Raw genomic sequence first — 23,665 nt, 5'->3', positions numbered from 1 at the left:
ATATGTAACCTATTTCCACTCTTCTTTTGAGAACTGAATTTATGTTCAGGCACTTGTTCCACACCTACAGCATGAGCCTTGCATCAGCTTTGTTTGGCTTGGCTGATCCTGACCACTGACTCTCAATTGACATCTTGATTCTACCTTATACCTCACTCATTTGGCCCTCACTGGACTCTTGGATGAAGTTAGGCATTGTTATTGTGCCTGTTCTGTTCTTCTGGCTTAGGCACTGTGTGACAGCACTCCAGTGAGGGAGGAGCCTGCCCTGCCTTTCTTACTGATACCTTTGGCCCCTGCTTCACCTTCCCTTTGGGAGTAGACTACTCTTGCTGTCCACACAGAGAAAGCAATAAAAACCAATATATGTATTGAGGCATATAATGTCACTTAAACCTATGTATGCTTATGGTCAAGAATTACAGACTTACTGTCTCAGTGACAATTTTTCTGAAACACAATTGAGGGTGTTATTACTATATATCTACTTCACACGTCCAAGTTGGTTAGGTCATAATGATACAATCTCTTTTTAATTAAGAAAATGAATTTCAAGGTGCTAATACAGAAATAATTATGAAGGTGTAGTACATTGTGTGAGTTAACAGTAACAATCCAGATGTTCCTGCTCAATATTTAAGAGAGCTATACTACAAAGGAGGCTGCTTTGTGTGAAACTGTTAAGTATATCTTCCATATGCTGATTTCAAAAATGCCAAGAGAAGGGGTTTGATTTAATTGGAGAAAAGGTGAGACAGAGGTGAACTTGTAAATAAACAATCTCAATCTAATCCTTTCACTATAAACACTATCATGTGCAGACATTTTTTGTTTTTAACAAACTTCTAAATATCAGATATATCATTATTTTACTTAGTCAATGTTTTCTTCCAAAACTCACTGCATATTCTTCCATGGCTGTTTTCCTGTCATTCCTCATTTTATCTTGCTCTTCCCTTGGAAGTGTACAAATCCAGTCACTCAGGTCTGAGATGACATTTCAAATTCAGAATTTTCAAGTGGGTTAAAAATAAAAAATGAATTTACCAATCTTTTTCTAGTACAAGCCTTTCTCAGTGTTCTGCTAGTTGTTTTCTTTCCATACCTAAACAATGTAGTAATCCCTAATGGTGATATAACACACCAGACAGCCAGTAATCCTGTAACTGCGCCCCAGCACTTGTGGTTGCTATCTAGTCTCTTGTACATCATGATATTAAAAGTTTTGTTGTAAATATCCACATAAATTTTGTTTTGCCTTGTTTTGTTACTGTATAAGATTTCTTCTAGGTTTACTGAATAGAACTTACTTTATAAGAATGACCAAAAAAATGCATGAAATTAAGCTAAGCTTACCTGTAAAGACCTTGGAGGTTACTGTAAGGCAAAAGAAGAAAAGTTTTATTTAGAGTGGAATGTATAAATATCCTATGTTTTTGGAACAATGTTTTTGTAAACAATTTTAGTGCAAACTAGATGTTTCTTTTGAGTTCGTATCACATCAGGGAAATTATTTCCCAGTTACTTTTATGGGCAAAACATACCTGATTTGAAAAATTTAACTTCACTGCATCAGCAAGTTTCCTTAAGACTCTGGGATGCCCTCTTCATTGCCTAAAGCTTGCTGCGCTATTTTTCTGACAGATGTCAGGGTGATTGGAAACTCTAGCAGGACAATACCCTGTGATTGCAATGCTTTATGACTATGCCTGAAAGGTGCTATTTGTTAATTTGTGAATGGTATTGAAGATAAAACATACCCTACTGATAGATTACCACTTTAACCTGTAGTTAACAGTGTTCATTAGAACAAGACTTGACATGATGTTGTTCACTTCATGATGAATCAAATAACATCTTTAATATCTATAATCAACTGATAATTGCATATTTCCAAAACTGAGATCCTCTGATTTCAGAAACCGATTGAAAGTAGAGGTTTTGTAGCTATTTTTATTCAAGAATGTAGTGTAAATTTCCTTTTTCAAAAGTGATATCATTGAACATGAAGGTTCATGTAATGCAAACTACTTAATGTCAAATATAGTTTAATCAGCTATAGAGATATTTCTTTCAGTGATGCAGTCTTTTGCTGCAGAAAGCCAAATGACATTAAACAGCTCAGTGGTCTTGTCCTCCATTTCCACCCTCCCCATTCCCATTTTCAGTAAAAAACTAAATGCAGAATTACATTTAAATATAATATATTTATACATATAAATATATAAATCTATAAAAATAAACATATAAATATACAAATATGTATAAATATACATAATATAACATTGTTTAAATGCTTTTTGAAGCAATTTTCACTTATGTTGTTGAACGAAAGATTTGTATTAATTAAAACTTATGAAATACATATACATCTTCCTGCATATAAAGCACAGAAGAGCATTTCCTGATGTTATAAAATGAATAAATTCACTGACAATTTACTCTAATTAACAGCATGAGCACTTCACAGGCATTTATAAACAACCATTTGTTTCCATATCCATAGATATGCTGTAACGGTTCATCAACAATCTGTTACTGTACTTAAAGGCTAGGAAAAGCTGAAAGATAAATAAATATTTAGGTCACTCCAAAAGTAATACCTCCTATTTATTTCCACAGACAGTACAAGAAATAATTCAGTAACACTATTTGATTGAGAAATTCTCAGATAGAAAACACTACTTTTCAACAGTCATCATTAGTCCATTAGCTATGGCATTAGCTATAAATTTTTTCCAGTAATGATCAAGAGCATGCATAACACACTTGTAAAAATCTGCACCAGTGGAAGTAACCTACTGTTTTACAGCTGGTATGGCATCATCATTGCTAGGAAAATGTAGTCCGTGCAGACAATATATCATCCGCTCAAACAGATGGAAGTCAGAAGGCACTAAATCCAGACTATATGATGAGCATAGTAGGACAGTTCATCCAAGATTGGTAATATGCTCCATCATCTTCAAACTGGTATGGGGCCTGGTATTATCATGTTTCAAGAGAAAGGCTGTCTTTTTCTGTGACCTCACTCCGGGAGTTTGAGCTTTCAGCTTTAGTCAGAGTCACTATGTAGCAGTCAGAGATGATGGTTTTTCTGGGTTCCAGGAAATCCAGAAGGATCGCCCCTTTCCTATCCCAAAAGAGTGCACATCACCTTACCTGTTGTGAGCTGTATCTTGAGCTTTTTCTTCAATTCACATGTAGCCACTCCACGAACTGCCATTTTGACTCCAGCTTGTAGCGGTCACACCGTGTCTCATCACCGGTCATGATGCAACCCAGGAAAGTGTCAACTTCAGCTTCATATCAGTTCAATAGATCTTGACAAACTTGCATACAATGTTCTTTCTGTTCCTGTGTGCTGTGTGTGCATTTGTAGGACCCACCTGGTGCAAACTTTGCAATATTCCAATGTTGCCACCATTGTTTCGAACACACTGAAGCCAACATTCAACTCCATACACAATTCACTGGTTATAATGTGCTGACTCATGCAGGTGAGCTGACTGAGATGCTCTTCATTTCGTGGTGTTACAGCTATGCATGGTCATCCAGAATGTAGCTTGTCTTTCACATCACTGTTGCCAGTGTTGAAATGCATCACCCACACTGCCTCACTATACTCGTATCTATAGTTTGCTCTCCACAACCATTCAGCAAGTATCAGTGAAAGTCAATAGGTGTCATATATGCATACAAGGCTCTGTGTAATGTGACAATTCTGATTAAGCTGTTAAACATTTTCACTTTGGGAATTAGGGAGCACTGAAAAAAAAAAAAAAAAAAGGAGATTATACTTAAAGAATAATTGGATGGGTAATTATTGCAAAGATCAAGTGCAGTTTTCCAAGGAATTATTTGAAAAGCTTTCAAACAGCCAACTGAAATTGCAGATGTTAAATATTTTCACATCAAGAGAGCATCCAAATCTTTAGTAATGACAATCTATTAAAAAAATAATTAGGGACACAATATTATTTCTAAACAAAATCTAGTAATCTGATCATACACAAAAAATAAAGAGAAAACATCTGTGGCATATTTCACTACTGTTTATACACTAAAATGAAGTAGATGAACAAATAAACATTTTGAGTAAAGATCAAAGCAAACTGTCTGGGAGAACACTTTGAAAAATAGACCATTACTTTTGAAACTGGAAAGATTTCTGTTTTGACATTGCTGCCAATTTCAACCATCTAAAATCACGTGTCAAACCCCAGATAATCATAGGATTAGCTTAAAAATAGAAGTGTAAAAAAATAGTATAGTTTTCTTTTTACTACCCATTTGCTTTCTGTGGTCTTACAGAATACTTATTTCATTTTATCAAGGTTTTTTAAACAAGCATTAAAACTCTATCTACTGACATAAAGATCTCCTGCAATCTTTTAATTCCAATTTCAATGGCTTTATGAAAATGCAAAATATCATGAGACTTCTGATATATTTATGAGAGCTGGGAATACAGCCAATTAACCAGCAACATTTAAGACACACAATAACAAAAGAAATCACAAGAAAATGTATTCTTGAAGCATTCATTATCTTCGCACTTCTTTTATACAATTTATACTCAGGACTAGTGAAAGGCTAACTCCTTTATCACTGGCCAACAATGAAAGTAAAAGTCAAAAGTGATGGCAATTTCCTTCACTGAAGTGCCAGAAGGCATTAGATGCCTTTGCCAGAAGCAAGGGATCCACACTGGACCCAGAATCTTCATGTCCTAATCTCACATTACACCGACCTGCTGTAGCTGATGCCACAGGGGCCTGTGAAGTCCCTGGCCCCAGTAGCCACTGGACAGCCCTGCAGTCTCACTGCAACAAGCTCCACTTCACCCCACATACATGTCCCTTGCAGACTAAATACAGTAGAAGTGATCTGTATCAAATCAGACAAACTGTCCTGCCTGTCTGTTCCCTGTCCTTCTCCTTCCTGCCTTATTTAGGCCCTTTCTACACAGAAAGTCATAATGATATAAAAATAGTGTAATTCCTAAATACAAATTTTCAAGCATAAACTAAACCACAATAACTCAGTTTTATAGTAGTATGACATAGTCCAGACACAAAACCAAAATTCATTTAAATTAATGCATTACAGTGGTGTAAAAGATAAGACATCACATGCTATGCTCTCAAGAGCAAAAGACAATTCCTCATCTTGAGATTTTGCAGAACCTTGCACTAGATGTTAAGTGCATGTGCACCTCAAAGGTTTCATAATAAAAATAATATTATGAATTAAAAACATATGAAAAACTTAAGTCAGTTTTGATTTCTATCCCATTAGTGAAAAATCTTTAAGATTTTTTTTCTGAAAATCAAAATTTCAGTGATTAAAATTGTGGGAAAACATTTACCTGCCAGTGTTGTTCCAAAAATTGTTAAAATTTCTTCAGATTACAAGAATATGACATTTTTCACAGTATGGAATATCATTCTGATCCACAATGGTTAATACCTTGTATTAGAAGCAGTCATACCTTGTGATTACAGTCAGCTCAGTCTCTTGGAAAGTTAACATGGAATATAAAAACTTATTTATTAATATTTTCCAAACTGAAGAACATTTCAGTTGACATGCTCGTTCATATTTCTGTCTTTCTTCCTACTATTTTCTGGAATATCATTGTTGTTCTGCTTATCTCACATACACACAGATTTCTCCTTTCTCCTGAAGTGTGAGAATCTTAATTTTGTCATTATTTATCATGCTAGTCACGTTGTCAGTGTTTTGAAAGGATGAAAGTAGGAGAAAACAACATTATAAATTAGATTATTAATATTTTATAAAAGTTTGGAGAACACAGAACAATGACAACAATTGAGAAATGACTTAAATTATTTTCACTGTCAAATACCAGTGCAGAAGCTTCTGTCTATGAAAAGGCTAATGTGGCTACTGCGTAAAGGACTGATTAATGTCACACATACATTGCTACAGTTATACAACTTATTAGATCATAGAAGTCAAGCTTCATTCGGTCTGGATGAGTTCTACTTTTGTCAGTACCTGTGGAAACTATTGCTTTCTTTAAAATTCACATATATTATGCCAGCACACATGAAAAATCGGGCTTTGTTTGCAAACCTCTGTTTTAATAATAATAATACCTATTCAGCAGTAAGAAAGAGCAGGTTTCACTCACTCTCAATTTCACTTATTTGTGGGACTGAAAATTAAAAAAGATTATATACAACTACGCTGGCACTATATGGTAAAGACTAAGATACTAAGATCCTGTGTTGAAAAATATTTATCCAAAACCTAAGATATCAAAGCCGAGCTACTCCCTAGCCACAGAATGAAAGTACTAATGAAATAAACTGAAGTTTTCAATTTTGTTCAAAGGCAAAATTGGTTTTATCTATGCTAATATTTCACGTAGTTTTCCAAGGTTCTTATAATATTTCTGGTGATGGAGACTTCACAACTTCTGTTGCTTCATCATTTCTATGTTATAAAACTCACTTGCAACAAACAAACACAAAAAAATCTTATCTCACAGGGAACATTTATTCCTTGCGGTTTTGCTGGTGTAGGAAATTGAGAAGCCCCAGCCTGAACGCAATGCATTTATTCTGTGAGGTCATTTTAATGCAGAAATTCAGAAGTTCATGTAGCAGGATTTGGGTGAGATGAGCAGCCATCAGCAAAGCAACCTTAGCTGCATGTGGTTGCAGATAGCTGTTAAAATCTCCAGACGGGTTGCCAGTCTCAGTTTTACCTCCTCACATCTGAAACAAATTATCTTTCAGCAGTTACAGGCTATTGACTCAAATTAGGCTGCATTTATGAGTCCTTTTGAGGCTTTTATGAGGTTTTATCACTTTCCTTTTATTAAGACATATAACAGAGAAGGACTTTCTAAATGAGCCTGGCTCATTTCTATTCTGCTTCCAACAGTGTGTCAGCTTCCATCAAGGCGACATTAGGTAATGTAGTCCAAGTTAGTCTTTTGCTAATAGGGTCAGTCTATTTTTCTAAAGTGTGATCACTTCTCAAGGAAGTTGTCATGAGACTTCTTAGACACTAGCATAAGAAGACAATATCAAAATGATTATCAAGAGCAGAAAGTTTTCTGATTTCATTGTTCCTATTGTTACTCTCAGAATTGAACTCATTTGCACATCAAATAATTTTGTGTAAGGAAAGTATCTATATGACAAACATGCTCTTCTTTAAGGATTTATCAGATTTATGGATGCTACACACTGAAGCTATACCTTTGAGCTCTTTTGAATCTTTTCCTGTTCGTAATTAGGTTGGTTAAAGCACAGTATAGTACATGTAATCAAGAGCGATACTTGATTTGGAATGTTTTGTTAATTGTTCTCCACCTACATAGTATTTACCCTTGTAAAACACTAGTATGAATGAGACAAAAAGATTATACTGCAAAATCTTTTCCCATATTAAGTTATTGGGTTCAGCACCCACAGAACACAATAGCTTTCAAAGTGTTTTAAGAAAGGAGATATTGATATTCATCTTTTATTGACAAGGAAACCAAGGTTTCAGCATAAGACTTTGAAAGAAATTATTTGGAGTAGATCAGTGAGAGAGATCAGTTTCATCTGATAAGATCTTTCAGAATAAATGTTGTCATGTGTAAACAGAAAGATGATTTGATCTCACTGAACAACCCTCTTGTAGAATTTTGATGCTGATAACTAGGCTTGTTGCATAAATGAAGACTTACTCTGAAAAGCCAGAATACACTTAGACTGTAATCAGTCTAGCATCTTATAGACTACAACCTCAGCTAGGAAAACATAATCCCTCTCACATATCCAGTGCAATTTCTCCTTTCTTCTATCTTAATCACCTCAATACATATGAGCTTACATTTGGCAGCTGCAAAATTTCTAGTCATTTACTTATGTGAATATTTGATGACACTTCTTACTAACAACTTTTTTTAAAACCATAAATGCCATCACAGTTTATTGAGAATAGAGCAGATAAAAATACATGCCAAAAATGGCTTTACTTTTCACTACATAAATATCACTAAGAAATATGATGTTCTAAGTGCAGAGACATGAAGTATAAGTGGACTGCACTAGCAATAGCAAACTTGCAAAAGTCTATGTGGATATATATGAAAATGTACAGTTAAAGACTGTATCTAAATCTGAGTTACCCATATAGAATACAGTTTTTCAGTGGAGAATTTTTCATTGTGTTTTTTGTTTGTTTGTTTTTTACATTGGGAAAAAAGTCTTGTTCTAGTAAAGATTTATGCATTAAGGTGAAATAATTTTCACTCTTAAAAATACCTTTATTTCATTTGAAAACAACAGAAGTCAAATGCCTAAGTCAGAGAGAAACGAGTACAGCATAGATAGGAGATTTTTTTTATACTTGTTTTTTGTTCATTATTTAAATGCTTCTTAAATCACGCTGAAGAGCAGTAAGTAAATGATAAAATATAGCATTTCTTTTCTAAGATCTCCTAAAGGGAAGTAAAATTAAGTGTGAGATGTAAAGATGTAGAGATCTTTTCAAAATAACAACAAAAATACAATCTGACAGAATTAATATCTGCAACTGTCAGAAGATGGAATGGATAAAAACAAGCAAAATATTTACTGCTCTTTGGGATTTTTAGTTCAAAAGTATACATCAGAGAGATTATAACAGCACAGGACATTTTCAATTAATATTATTTAAATGATTTATCAGATACTGTTTGTCAGAGCTTTGCAACAAAAAAGAAAAATAATTCCTATGAACACCAGCAAGGTACACTTTTCCATGTTCTTTAATTTGGTATTTTGTAAAATGTATATAAAATAAATCTTCCAGAGAGAATGAAAGCAGTAATTCAGAGTATCATTTGCTTATTATATAGTATTTAAACCATTAAAGCTTTGATAAATGTCTCACAGTAACTGAGATTGAGCCTTCTCCTATGATGAAAGAGTTAGTGTCTGTTTTCTGTCAGTTTTCTTCCTGCTAGTATGTGAACAAATGATGGGAGATCTTTCCAGCTGTTCTGGTTCCTAGGTCAAAACCACCACACTACTCTCTCTCTCCTTCTCAGAAGGACAAGAGGAGAGAATATGATGAAAAAAAGAATATTGCGGTTTGAGATAAGGACAGAAAGATCACTCACCAATTGCCTGCTGTCACAGGCAAAAAACAAACTCAGTATAGGGAGATTAAAGTAATTTATTGCCCATTTATAACAGATTAGAACAGAGAGAATTAAAAGCATACTAAAAACACCTTTCTCACCATCTGCTGTCTTGTACCTTCCCCACTCAGCACAAGGGAACAGGTAATGAGGACTGTGGTCAGTCCATATCATTTTGTTTCTGCCACACCTTTATGATCACTCTCTGCCCCTGCTCCACAATGAGGTCCCTCCTATGGCATGGCATCCTTCCTGAACTGATCCTGCATGGGTTTCCCACAGTCTTCAGCTCTCCAAGCACTACTCCAACATGGCTTCATCCCACTGAGCCCACTCTTCAGGATAACTGTGCTCCAGCACTTCCCCATACCTCAGTTCTGGCCAGCAGTGAGTCCCTTCTGCAACAGCTGGAGCTGGATCTGATCTGACATGTGGCAATGCTGGGCCCTACTCACAGAGATCATCCCTGCAGACCCCTCACTACCAAAACCTTGCTGTGTAATCTCAATATACCAGCATCCACCATTTTCCTCACAGTTGTACTTTACATTCCATTTTAGACTAATGGAACTAACACATACTAATTTTCATCTCCCAAAAATCTTGAGATTAGAAAGCTATGATAGTTATATTATACTGCTATTTAAAAGCTCAGCCAAGAGTCACCTGTCAAAGCAGAACAGAAGCTCGTGAAATCACTTCATTTGTTTAATATATAAGCCCAGTTAGTACACTGTTAAAAGTATTTTCCTGAATTAAATCCATCATTGATTGTCTGGCACATTACCTTCAGTTTAAAAGCTGATTTTGCAAATACCCGAATCTCCAATTTCCTTCATCCTTATGGGATCAGATGGGAAAGCAGTGGGAGGAAGGAAGATACAAGAGGGTGAGGACCATCTTGTAATCTCAAACAAGGAGAAAAAGCTGTGGAGTCTTGTCTGAAAACTTGTTTGACCTTGTAGCCTGACACTGGGGGACTAGCATCTCTCTACTTCTTTACAATACAGTCTTTTTTGCCTACCCTGTAGTCTGCTTGCCATTGTTCAGTGGGCTGGAGGAGCACTGTGTGCTGTTGCAGGCATGATAGAGACAGATCTGTCAAAAAGGAGCAAGGAATAGCAGTCAGATGAATAGTTTCCATGTTCATTAAATGAAATCTGACCTAATAATGAAATACAACCACAATTTTCTGAATTTTTAAATTTCAGACTCTTGAGATTGCTATACAACTTCCATTTCTCTCAATTTAAATCCATGTTGATGAATAATATAAGTAAGTAAATACATGCATCATTTAAAATCTGAATGCTTAAAATAAGTATTCTCTTTTTTTTCTCTCTTTTTTTTTTCCGTTACTAATATTCTATACAAAAAAAAAAAAAAAAAAAAAAAAAAGAACAGGTAGTAAAGGCAGCCTCTAACAAAACATGCATCTATAAGTATTCAGTCCTAGTTGTGGCTTATCAGTCAAATTGGTTTTGTATCTGTTGCAGGAAGCTGCTGAATCTTTCCTTCTCTCATTCCAGGAGGCTATTCATGAAGCAATTTTCACTGTAATTTCTGGTCTTAGTTTACCCTTTCACCCTGCACAACATGACTTTTAACATAAAGGAAATATAACCATATCCCCAGAGTTTTGGTAAGTGACCTATTAGCTCCACATTACTCTTTTTAACTATTACATGTGAAGACTACTTTTGCAAATACAGGGACTGAAGTGAACAGTGTCCACAACAGTCATGAAAAGGTAAATAATTCTTGGGTAATCTATGAAAAATGTGTCCTATAACAAGAAAAAATATCGAAACAGAGAAATTCGGTACATCTATATAATACAATGTCACCTCTCTTCAAGTAGGCACTATTATATACTTCAGGAGGAAAAACTAAGAAACATTGAGGAAAAAGAATATTTTCTCCAAATAAGTGTATTTTTTTAACTTTTGCTCTTAAGTGACTAGCTTTTGCTCATTGTCACAATAATATTAACAAGAAAAGAATATCCTATGGTCATTTTTGTGGGTAGTCTCAAGGCTCACATAAGTGGTTTAATAATTTTAGGTCAGATGAATTCTCAGCCTCACTGATAGACTGTATTGTTCCTCCCATAGGAATTAATTCCTGTGGTAAATACTTACAGATATTAAAAAGTATATATTTTGCTTTTCTTCTTAGCTGAATGCTTCTTTACTCTCTGTTTCTGTTTTTTTTTCTTTTGTTTTGTTTTGTTTTTTTCTTTTTTTGGGTTGTTTTTTTGATTGGTTGACAAATGATTTTTTTTTTCCACTTACTTTTTCTTCCTTTCACTGCTCAGTATTCTCTCACACCCCTCTCACTTCATTTTTCTTGTCCCTGGACTAAGTCCTCCTCTTAATGTTAGTTTTTATCAAAAGCTAAAATATATGATTAAGTCTAAGGGCTATTTATTCATAAGTCCTGGAAATATGAATGCAAAATATTTATTTTGATCAATAAAATCTTATAAATTTGGTATAATGAAAACTAAGGCACATCCAGACCATGAAACAGTGCAGGGTCATCACAGCACATAATTATAGCAGCCCTGACAAAAACCCCAAAATCAAATTTCCTGGATGAATAAATTCAGACAGTCATATGAGAAGAGTTATTTTCCAAACAATGCACAATGAAGTGATCACAGATTCATCTGGCAGAATCCCTAATGAGTATTGCGTTCCTGTCTACTAAGTACCAAACTCATTTTTACTGTTCAGTGATGCTGTTTAGATTTTAGAGTATGATAACAGTGTGCGACTCAAGATGTACCTTATTAAACTATTTTTTGCATTTAGCTGAAATTTATCCAATATGACTGTGGATATGGGCTTTGAGCAAGATCTAAGTATATGAAAATTTGTATATTAAGCTTGTAAACAGACAGAATAAATTCTTAATTTCATTTTTTTAAACATGTAAACTACTGTTTTTTTTTGTTTATTTTGTTTTGGCTTTTTTAAGCCAATCACTCAAATGGAGATTAATTGAATTAATAGATGCATCCTATGCTTTCCTGTAAAAAGAAATGAGTTGGATAATCAGCAGGAAAAGGAAGAAAGGAAGAATGTAAATGGAAGGAGGATGTAAGAAGAGAGAAATGTGAAAAGAAGCAGTTTAATGACTTCCTGTTCATGTCAAGCAAGAAAGACAATGACTAGATGCAAGTCCTAAGGCTGTGTGAAGCAGCACTAGAAAAGATAGTTGCTCAGTGTGAAAGACATGAAGAATTCTCCCAACCATAGCTGTCTTTTCCAAGTTCAAAAGTAATGTTTGGGTAATTACATGCCTGAGAATTGAAGTCTTGATTGGCATAATCATATATGCTGTCTTCAGAGAGAATAATTACTTCATGCCCTTAACTCTACATTGCTGGTAATTTTTAGAGTTCATTCACTGAGAAGAGTTTAGTTTAGCACTGATTATAACCAGGGTACTGAGTATTGATTAATTGGTTATTGGCTACTTGGATAATTGTTAACAGATATTCTGAAATACTTTGATGTGTGGCTCCTCATTCCATTCAATATATATTTAGTATATATTCTTCAGTATATGTTATCTGAGCAGTACCCTCAGCTAGAGTAAAACATTACTGCACTCTCTGATAAATCACTGTGAAAACATAAGTTTTCTCTCTGTTTCACTGTGAAAACATAAGACACATTAGAGTAATTATGACATCTTATTGCTAGTCTGTTTTTATCATTTGCTCCTTTCATAGGTTTAAATTAATATATGTTACAGAAACAAGTTCCATGGTACAGAATTGAAATACAGTTTTACCAAGAAATAGAATACAGTCATACAAACTGTGGAGGAAAAAAAAAAAAAAAAAAAAAAGTAACAGTGTCATGGCTTTATGAGGTGTAAGTTCTGCCCAGTGTAGCTAGGCAGTGTATATAGATCTGAAGCTTTAAACTCCCCATCTTGAAGAAAAAAAAATATTTCATGTGTGTTTAGTGATATTTAGTAGATCTGACTCTCCAAGGAACATAATTTCCTTTCTGAAGAAAAAATTTAAGTCTCAAAATTTTATGTATAGTAAGGTTTAAGAGAATTGAAGTTTCTAGATGAGCACATAAAATCACAGCTGGAAATATGTAAGAGCAAAAACACAAATAAAGAAGAGATTCCTAAAATATTTTTTGTTCTTAAAAATGATATTTTTTGCAGGGCTGTAACATGAATCATTGATATCTCAGATGTGTTCAATAGATATTGTTTTCCATAACTTAAAATCACAGGATAAATTAGTTAGATAGTACCCCCAGAGGTCACCTGATCCAAGGACCTGCTCAAAGATGGGCTGTTCAATCACACTCAGGGCTTTCTCAGTCTTCTGTTTTCTCTATGGATTTCTGAGAAGAGTCTGCCTTCATCTTTTTTTTATAGCAAGGAGAGTAAGACTGCTCTTATTCTTTTTTAGACTGAAAAAAATAAGAAAAAGTTTTCTCAAAGTGTTCTCATATGACATTACTGTTCAGCCCTCTTGGTACATCTCAAATGGACTTGCTCCAATTTTTCAATGTCTTTCTTATTCTGGGAAGCCTAAAAATTCGTGGAGAACTCAAAATATAGTTTCAGGTGCCAAATAAATGGAGATAATCACTTCACATTCCTGGCTATGCTCTTACTACCGCTGCTCAACATGCAGTGAGTACTCACCACCGCAAGAGGGCACTGCTGACTCATAATCAACTTGGCCACCAGGATGCCAGGGCCTTCCAAGCCAGTTAGGCCTGTCTTCTCATAAATCTACTTCAACCCTGGCACAGGACTTGCATTTTGTTCTTTTAAACTTCAGCAGGTCTCTGTTAGCCCATTTTTTTCCATGTCATTAGAATCCTTGTGATCAGAAGAGATAGTCCTTGAGAATCAAAAAACTTTGTAGACTCTTCTGTTCTACAGGGGTATCTTCCAGAGGTTTTGCCAAGTATTTCCATGAAGAAGCCTATGTTAGATTTCTGGAAGACAAGGGTTACAATTCTACTATTGAATTTCACAGAATGGCAATGTATTTGAAGTTCCTTTGTCCAAAAACCATCTCCAAGGAGTATATGTAGAACATTTTTTGGGGCTGTTTTGAGATTTTAAAGGACATATATTTTCCCCCTTATTTTCCTCAGAATTTAAATTGAAAGTTCAAAAATGGAAGCCACATGGACAAAAAAATTTCAGTAACACAGTATTATTTTATTTGACCATATGCTGGAGCATACAACACAAGGTATGTTCTTGACTATGACTGAAGTAATTTGGATTAGATTATGATGTCCATCATAATCTTCTGTGACTACAAAATAGGCTGAGTATTATAGGATAGCAGATTTAATGCAAACAAAAGGATGTGCAATACATGATTAAACTATGAAAGTCTTTGCCATAGGATATTTTGATTATCAAAAACATAGGAACATTTCAAAGTGGATTAGGAATATTTTTTGTAATAAAGTTCCATCAATTACAGTTACACAGAAAGATATTATCTGTAACTCAGGAAATCCTAAAACTGCAGATTGTTGGAAGGATTTATCTGGGGAAGTATCACTAAGGGATTTAACTGCATGCATCTACTACCTTTTTTTTTTCCCTAAGACAGAATACCATACTAGATCAATCTTTGGCATGACCTAGTATGGCTGTGTTGCTATAAGTTCTGTGTTAACATAAACTCTTCTTGATCTATACTGATTGTGAAATAATGCTTGCTAATTTATAATTTCATCAAAATTCCTCTTCTCCAGCCCAAAGTGTATAACCTTTCTAATGCAGACATTAGACTGCATTAGACTGCAACATTCATAAGTGCTTTTGAAAGCACATGAAAGCACTGATTTGAACTAAACCAAATCTGTTTTCATGATTTGAACTAGGCCAAATATGATTTCATGTATACCCCATCCTTCTAAATCACTATCAATAAAATATCTCTGTGAAAAATATATCTCTGAACTACAGCTTACTATGTATGTGAATGTAGCATTTCCCAAGAAACTAAAAAGCATTTTCTTCCCTCTGCTTCAAACCATACCACTAAAATCTGAACTGAATAATTTCTAATGCTGGATAAACAGTTGCACAGATTCACATAGAAGTGAATATTAAGCTTGCACAGTTGATTCCACACATGAAAGGTTATAATTTATGTGGAATGAAATAATGTTTGGTGCAGAAAGAATCCCAGATCCCACACACTCCTGACAAAGAGGCTGTTAAGTGAATCAGACAAGAGTTTGCATCCCTGCATCCTTTACAACTACAACCTGGCATGCACACACAATTAATTTACAGCACTCTGACACATTACATATAAACTCTGTACCCAGACAGTAAATATTACAAAACTCTGTTTTTTCCAACAGCATTGCCTCAGACAAGATTTATGTGCCCTAGAAAGGAAAACCTGAATTATCTAATGCTGTTTACCTGATACTTTTATTCAACCTTCTTCACTCTGTCAAAGATTCAGATCCACCATAAGTACTTCAAGGTCTTAGTAATAGTATCAACTGCTAAAGAATTAACAGCGGTGCAAAAGATGTAGTTGTCTCTATTTCACACAATTGCAGATATACTTCTATTGACATAGGTTGGTTTGTTCAGCGGTAGGGATTAGTACATTAGTTTAAGAACAAATATAGTAGTTTAGCAAAAGGAATCTCTAACTGATAGTTCTGAAACTTTCCATTTCAGCTTTAGTGGGTAAGCAGCCTTGTTTTTCCTCAATAATTTTGCACTGGTAACATAATAGAATACTTTTATCTTCTACCTCATTCATTTTGCCTCACAAGAAATATTGGAGTCACAGTAGAATACTTTTATCTTTTGCCTTAAAATGTGCAAGGACATTTTCCTTGGGTTCCATGTACATTGTTTTTAAAAAGTGGCTCACTATGGCCTAATAAGCAATGAAAATCTTCCAAACTGGGGAAAAGTGAATGAAAATGAGTCAAAGGTTTCAGTGATGAAGCTGATGGTGAAAAAAAGAGATGTGGCCACTTGACCACCCTAAATACTACTAAATGTGCCCAAAGGGACATTAGTGTATATCTATGAGACCTTGAAAAAGAATAAGTAAGTATGCCAGTGTACTGCATATGTATGTCTTAACTGTATACATGTAGAAACTGACCTCTGAGAGGGTGCGCTTGTTTGCCAAGTCACCCGATGCGCATGGCAAGGAATAAAGAAATGCTGTTTTCTAACATCACATTGGAGTTAGAGTTTTCTTCCTGGATTTCCGATGACACTATATGTGGCAAAAACATGGTGCTGTTGAAGTCGATGGAAAACTGCAATTCAATTCTGCAACGCCTTATAAACTTTTCAAATCCTTTTTCATTTTTATAAGACCTGACTTGTGAAGTCCTGTCATTTTATAAGAAAGTATACTCCAATTTTTCTTAATGGCGTTATTCAAAGACATTATGACTGCAGTGAGAAATTTTAAATTAAGAGCTAACAAGTAAGTGAAAAAAAATTAAAAAAGCATTTATGTTTCTGCATGTACATACATTTTAGCAAATCCTATTATGTTAGCTACTTTTTGTTCACAAGATTTGAACAGTGAGATAATTATATTATTCTGCTGGATGAACTTCTGAGTTGTCTTGAGTTGCCTACTAGAAATCCTGCCAGATACAACAGTCACATCTTTGCAAAAGACCAGTTCCATTTCTCTTCACTACGTGTGTCTTTCTAATCAGTAGGTTGATTTCTGGTCAGATTTTATTTTGACTTTCATCCATACCAAGCCTGAAAGAACTATCTTAAACTTAGTCAAAATGTACATACTCTCTGAAGATAAGCAAAATCCTTCTCATATCAAAACTACATCTTACCTCGGTTTGTCGTATATTCAGATATGCAATTCCCTAGAGCACAACTAGCAAAATCTTGCTATGAAAAGCTGTTGTTATTTGGAAGAAATACATTTTGGCACCTTTGTTACCCGCACACAGGAGACCTACAGTTTTTTGGTTTTGAGTGAGACCAGCAGTAATATGACAGCAGCGAGAGACAGCAGGTCTGATATATTTAATTCCAATTAACAAATATTTGCCTGACATCTTCTGACTCCAAAGCCATGGGAGGTTCGCAGTGAGAAAGAGGAAAGTCATATATATTCAGAATTATGAAATTACTAAAACTTTATTTTTTAGAAGAGTGACCTTGAAAGATAATGTAATAGGGCAACAAACAGACCAGGAAATACTTGAACAGGATGGATATATTGAAATCCTTGGAACACAGTGAGATTCACCCAAGAAGGCTGAAAAATTTGGCTGCTGATATTTTGAATTAAACTATCTGCAGTGAGAAAAAATGACGCTGGTGGGGGGAGGTGCCTTACTACTAGAAAATGCAGTAACACTATTTATGTCTTGCTTGTAGAAAAGGCAAAGTATCCCATGTGAGTCCAAGGAATGAATTACAAACCAATTAGCATCACCTCAGCCCCCGTAAAGATCATGAAGCATTTACTCTTAGGTTCCATTCCAAATACATGAAGGATAGGAAGTGTATCTCGAATAGTCAGTACACATTTACAAAGGTTTTGACCAACACAAAACTTTCTGTAATAAAATAAGTTATTGTGTGGTTATGAGGAGACTGTTGTACATCATATATGTCATTGTTAAGTAAAGCTTCTGACACCATCTTTAACAGCATTCTCATTTGGAAGCTAAGAAATTACAGACCTTGCTCTGAAATAATGGACTGTGAGGTGGTTTGAAAATTGACCAGACTGCTAGGCACAAGTAGCAGTACTCATTAGCTTGATGTTTGGGTGACAGCCAGCAACAATCAGAGTGTCTCACAGGCCACTGTGTCCCATTTGTATTCAACATCATCAGCCGCTTGGACTCTGACACAGAGTGTATCCATGGGCAAATTTATAGATAACTCGAAACTAAGGGGAATTTTTACCAAAATGAATGACAGATTTTTCAGTCCAGGGAGATGTGGAAAATTTTGAGGACTGGGACAACCATAATCTCCTGAACTTTTTAAAGACAAAGTTCAAAGTCAACAGCAAAAACCTTTGTGATACTGCAGCTATTATCCTGGATTTCTGATATCCAAATCAGGATTTCTTCAAGTCTAATGTATATAAGATTTTATGATGGCAAAATACTGAATGTCAGACCTCAAAAGAAAAGAAAATGCAACAGTTATTTTAGATTATTTAATTTGCTTATTTTTTGCAGAAATGTAAATCTTTTTTTTTATGTTGTTCATAAAATGAGCCTCGTAAATGGTTTAAGGCTTTAAAGGAAAGTAGCAGCAACATCCTACAATGTTCAGAAGTCTTAAAAGAAAAGAAAGAATCTCCAGTCTTTCTTTTCTCATTACATGAATAAACATAAATTGGCCACCTCATCGAGTGACTAATAATAAAGAAGTTGCAAAAATATTTTTCTTACCTAGCAACGTTATTCTTTTAGCTCATTTTTATATATAAAAAGTATGGAATTTAAAATTATTGAGTGAAGATAGTTTTTCATCTTTTAGGATTGTATGAAGTAGGGCATGAAAACAGCACGCTGGAACACAGATTTTGCCCCAGGTAGCTAAAGGTATGAAGAAACAGTCTATTCCCTTTCTGAAGGGCTGAATCTAGTAATTTAAATGAACCCTGGTACAGTCTGAGGTCACCAAATTTGCCCAAAACTATACAGTATGTGGTATATAAAGCTACTGTTTTGTTTTATGTTTGCAGATAAAAAGACTGTTATAGGAAAGACTGTTACAGTAGATGGATTTGCTCTTGCTTCTGTCTGCTCCATTTCAGATAATTTGTTGTCTTGAAGAGAGCAAGCGCCAAGCTGCCTGTGCTAATAAGAAGAGACACCACCAGCTCAAGCTAGGCAAAGAGTCTTCTAGCATGCCAGCCAGCACACTTCCGTTTGCCAAAACTCACTTCAGCCACTTTAGTTTTCATCCACTTTTCTGGACAACAGTGCATCACAAGATGTGCAGTAGTGTTTATATGACTTTCTATACATTGTATAGAACTAGGGTGCAGCAAATCTTCCAATTTCCCTTTTTCAGATTTACATGCACTATTCTGTGTAATACCTTGGATACATTTCTGGCAAAAAGGCAAATAATGCAAATAGAAAAACAAATCTCACTGATTTGCGTGAAGCCTTACATTTGCTTCCCAGAAACAACAACAACAACAACAACAACAAAACAGCTGGGATGGGAGTGTTTACAGGGGTTTTGGCAAATTCTGGCTGTTACTGAAATTTCTAAGTATAGTAATAAAGAATATTTTAAACTGAAGACTGGCAGAGTGGTTGCTTTTCTCTTTAGCTTTCCGAGGATGTGATCAGAAATGACTTTTTAAAGCAGGTGCAGTTAAGGCTCTGTGTTGTTATTTTAGTGTCTCCATAAAGTAACAAGATTAAACTAGTCTGACAATTTTCATTCACCTGGACCTTGATGCAATTTGCTTGCACTCACTTCTTTAAGACGCAAAATAGAATGAGAATTATTGAAATTTGGACCTAAAGTCAGTGCCAGATGAATACTGAAGAGCCTTATCACCAGGGCATAATCAAATTTTAACTGATTCTGCTGACTTCCACGAGCTTCGAAACAGCATCTTCCCTACAGCTAAGAAATTTGAGCTGTGTAAGCAATAATGGAGTCCAAGAAGATTGACCTACAGGCTGGGATTGCTGGTCTTTCTAAGTCCAACAGATATACTTTCCTCATAAGTAGAAAAGACACGACTTTTCTGAAGAGGCAAAGTGATTTCTGAAAATGAATGAAGAACATATGATAAGTAATTTTTAATTCCTTGGATTTTGCCTCATCTTTCCTGAGAAGTTTCATAACGTTTATTTTTGAAAATTCAGAAGATCATGATATGTTTCCAAAGACCTTCTCACCTTCACAACAAAAGCTGTGAAAGGAATTTCTGAAGTTGAACTAATCCAGATGTCTACTGAGATAAATGAAAATTATTCTGTTGACTGAACAGGATGTTGCTTAGGATCATCAGTAAGAATTAACTCATTCTTAAATGCTGGTTTTTCATGCCAGTGATTGTTTCTGTTTATTCACATTCCAATCCTTGAACATATTTCATGAAAATACTATTTCAAGTAATCGTCTCCTTATTTTGTACTGTGAAACACAAAGTATAATCTAAAACCATCCTTATTTCAGTAAGGTCAGTAAACTCTTACTAGCTGTTTAGTATTTATTCCTGCAACAAAGTCTAATTCACTAGTCCAGAGAGAATACCACATGCCTTCAGCTCAGGGCATGCCCATGTTCTCGTTGAAATATATGTTAGTGTCCATTGGAATTTTAGCAGGGCAAATCAAAGGAAATTATAAGTAATTAATAGCCCAGAGGAAAAATAATTTAAAGCTTCAAATTTGAACCATGCACAAAACAGAGATGAATGAGTCATCTACATTACCTATGAATGTTATGACTATTAAATCTATCCTAAAAAGTGATGCAATTTGATTATCTCTGACAGTTCAATCTGGGAAGTTATTTTTGCCATACAAATCTAACAGTTTTGTTAAGTTTCAGTTCTGATAAATCTGCCTCTTCTGAAGAGCATTTGAAAATTTCTAACCAGATCAAACTCTTACTGCCCTCAGTAACACTCTCTTCTGCATCCAGAGCATATTTGCTAATTTCCAGTAAAAGAGCAGGAGGATTTTACTTAAGTTGTAAAATGGACTTGACAGAAAATACGCAGAAAGTCATCATTTTTTTTTCAATTTAGGAATATAAATTTCATAGTTAATGGTGGGGTTTTTTTTCACATATAACTTCTAGGAAGAAAGTGAAAGGGTCAAATTGCTAATTGTTTAAGGGAAGAATTCAAGTCAGAATCATGAAAATTGATTATGTGTAAATAATAAATACATGTAATGAAAATACTTCAAATGGAATAGCAAATCAGAATGTTAATTGTGCATATTAATTTGCCCAGAGAGGTTGTGGATGATACCTCCCTGGACACATTCAAGATTAGGTGGGACAGGTCTTAGAGCAATGTAGTTGTCTAGTGGAAGGTGTCCTGGCTATAGCAGGGGGGTTGGAACTAGATGATCTTAAAGGTCCCTTCCAACTCAAATCATTCTATGATTCTATGATTCTGTGTCAAGAGCTTCATTGCCTGGAAAGCTTCTCACAGTTCCTCTGTACTGGTTATTTTATTCTGGAAAAAAAAAAAAAAAAAGCTGCACAAAACCACTATGCAGTAGTAACAATAATATATAAGTGATAAGAGCTTTCATTTTATCAGAATATTTAACCAATCACAGCCACAGTGGTTGCTACTTATAGTTTAAACTGTCAGTAATACTTTCCACTCTACTGAAAAAAAAAAAAAAAGCTGTTCTCCAAAGTTTGATGTATATTCTTATATATTTATTTATTGTTCCAAGTTTACTCTAAAATTACACATTAACCTCCATTAATATAACTGGCACAATGCTTTGATAACCAATAGTTAGCAAATGTCTCTTGTACCTTTTTAAAACACTTGCAAAACAGGTGATTCTCAGAAAGGATGTAAATCAACACCACCACCTGATCTGGGCTTAGCTAAACCAGTGTGCCAAAACAATAGTCCATTGCAACATAACTTTAAATACTTGAAAAAAATTTTGGAAATCAGCCAGCTAATTTCCTGAGGAACTGAAGGAGTGAAGAAATCTTCTGTATTTTCAAATACACTTATAAAATTTAATGTCTCCCTGTAGAGTACCCTACATCACCAAGCCTCCTCAAAAAACCCATGTAGGTTGTATTTTATTTCTGTCAGAAAAAATAAGAGAAAAAAAGGAAAGAAGAAATAAAAGCAAAAAAGCTCTTACTGTACTGGATCGTTTTATCCAATGTAGTTTGTCTTTTTAACCACTGCAGCATGAAATCTTTGTGACTTTCTCATCAATAACTAGAGATTTGATAAATCAGGTTAAAGGTGAAACAACCCCTAATTCCATGAATCATTTACTACTAATATAGCAATGTACAAGGCTCTATTCATTCAAAAAAATATTCAGGTAGTTTCTGGATGCTCTTTTGGAAGTATTTTTCTTCTTAGTGTTTAACAGTTGGGAAAAAATTTTCCTCAATTCAACTTTTGGTCCAGTCGTTTTAAGGTGTGTTAGGACTGGTTTGTCTTCACAAATCTGCAATGCTCTTATATTTCAAAAGTTGCTGTTTATTCATCTAAATTGAATAAAACAAATAGCAAACATTTTTATTGTTACCCCCCTTTGTTTGGTAAGCTGTGCTAAGATGATTTCTGAGATTCCTATTATTCTGATTTCTATGGCACGTTTCCTTTGTTCATATTCTATCTGAACTTCTTGGCTTGCTTACCTCTGTTCCTTTTGTATATGTTCTACCTGAGACAGCAGAGACTGATATTTCCCTGCTGAGTTACTTCCTCTGTCTTTAGGTAACTCTCTCTGTTTTTTGTTTGTTTGTTTGTTTGTTTTGTGTGTGTGTGTGTTTTTGTTTTTGTTTTTTCCTTGCTCATAGCAATGAAAAAGAGAAAGAATTTGTTATGCTCTATTTGTCAAGGCTGGTCTTAAAATCTAATGCAACTATGAAATCATGGTGTTTACCATAAACAAATATTTGTAAACTTAGGTTCTATTCCATTATAGTTTTGATTTAGAATATCTTCTATATTGGCAGTCATGTTCATTTCCAAAGTAAATGACAATTGTTAGATTTTATTTGAATTCCAGTGTAGATGGATTTAGTCATTGTTAAGAGGATTTAGGAAAAGAACAAACTATTGCAATTCTGTAGAAAAATGTTTGTTGCCAGGTAGTCTTTGGCACATGCAATCAGTGGAAAACAATATGTTAGTCAATGTTATTTACTTAAGTACCAGGGAGATATATGATAGCACATGCTCTTGTAAAACTTACGGTGGAGGAACTGGTACACACAGAAAGGACAGAGAAAGAGTATTATGCACACACAGACAAATCTGGGAAAGAAAATAAAGAAACAAACAACTTTGTAATGTTTTGGGTTTTGTTTGTTTGTTTGTTTGATGACTGACAGCAACAAAAAAACCAACAAGCAGGAAAAGAAGTTGTGTTTATCTGTTTGGTTAGGTTGTTTTTTCTCCATCATTCTGAATTTGATAAGTTTACTGGTAAGAAACATCACTTAATTTTATTCCTGTGGTGGGTTTATTTTATTAGTTTGCTTTTTTTTTTTTTAATATATAGTGATACGTTAAATTCTAATGCTTACTGAAAATAGAAAACATTTCCTCCTAAATTTATTTAATTTTTGGTCTTATGTCTTCCAATGTTTTTGTACAAAGAGCACAGTAGTCAGAAACTCAGCAAGCCATTACAGACTGCCTATCAATGGTTACTTCTCAAAATTTTACCAGCAACACTTTATTGCAGTGTACTGGTGTTATGTAGTATAGAATACATTCTGGATTTTCACATCCACTTCTAACAGGAGCAG

This window comes from Gallus gallus, chromosome 1 (genome assembly GCF_016699485.2).
Source record: "Gallus gallus isolate bGalGal1 chromosome 1, bGalGal1.mat.broiler.GRCg7b, whole genome shotgun sequence".
Classification (NCBI taxonomy): Eukaryota; Metazoa; Chordata; class Aves; order Galliformes; family Phasianidae; genus Gallus; species Gallus gallus.
This window is presented reverse-complemented; position numbering follows the sequence as displayed.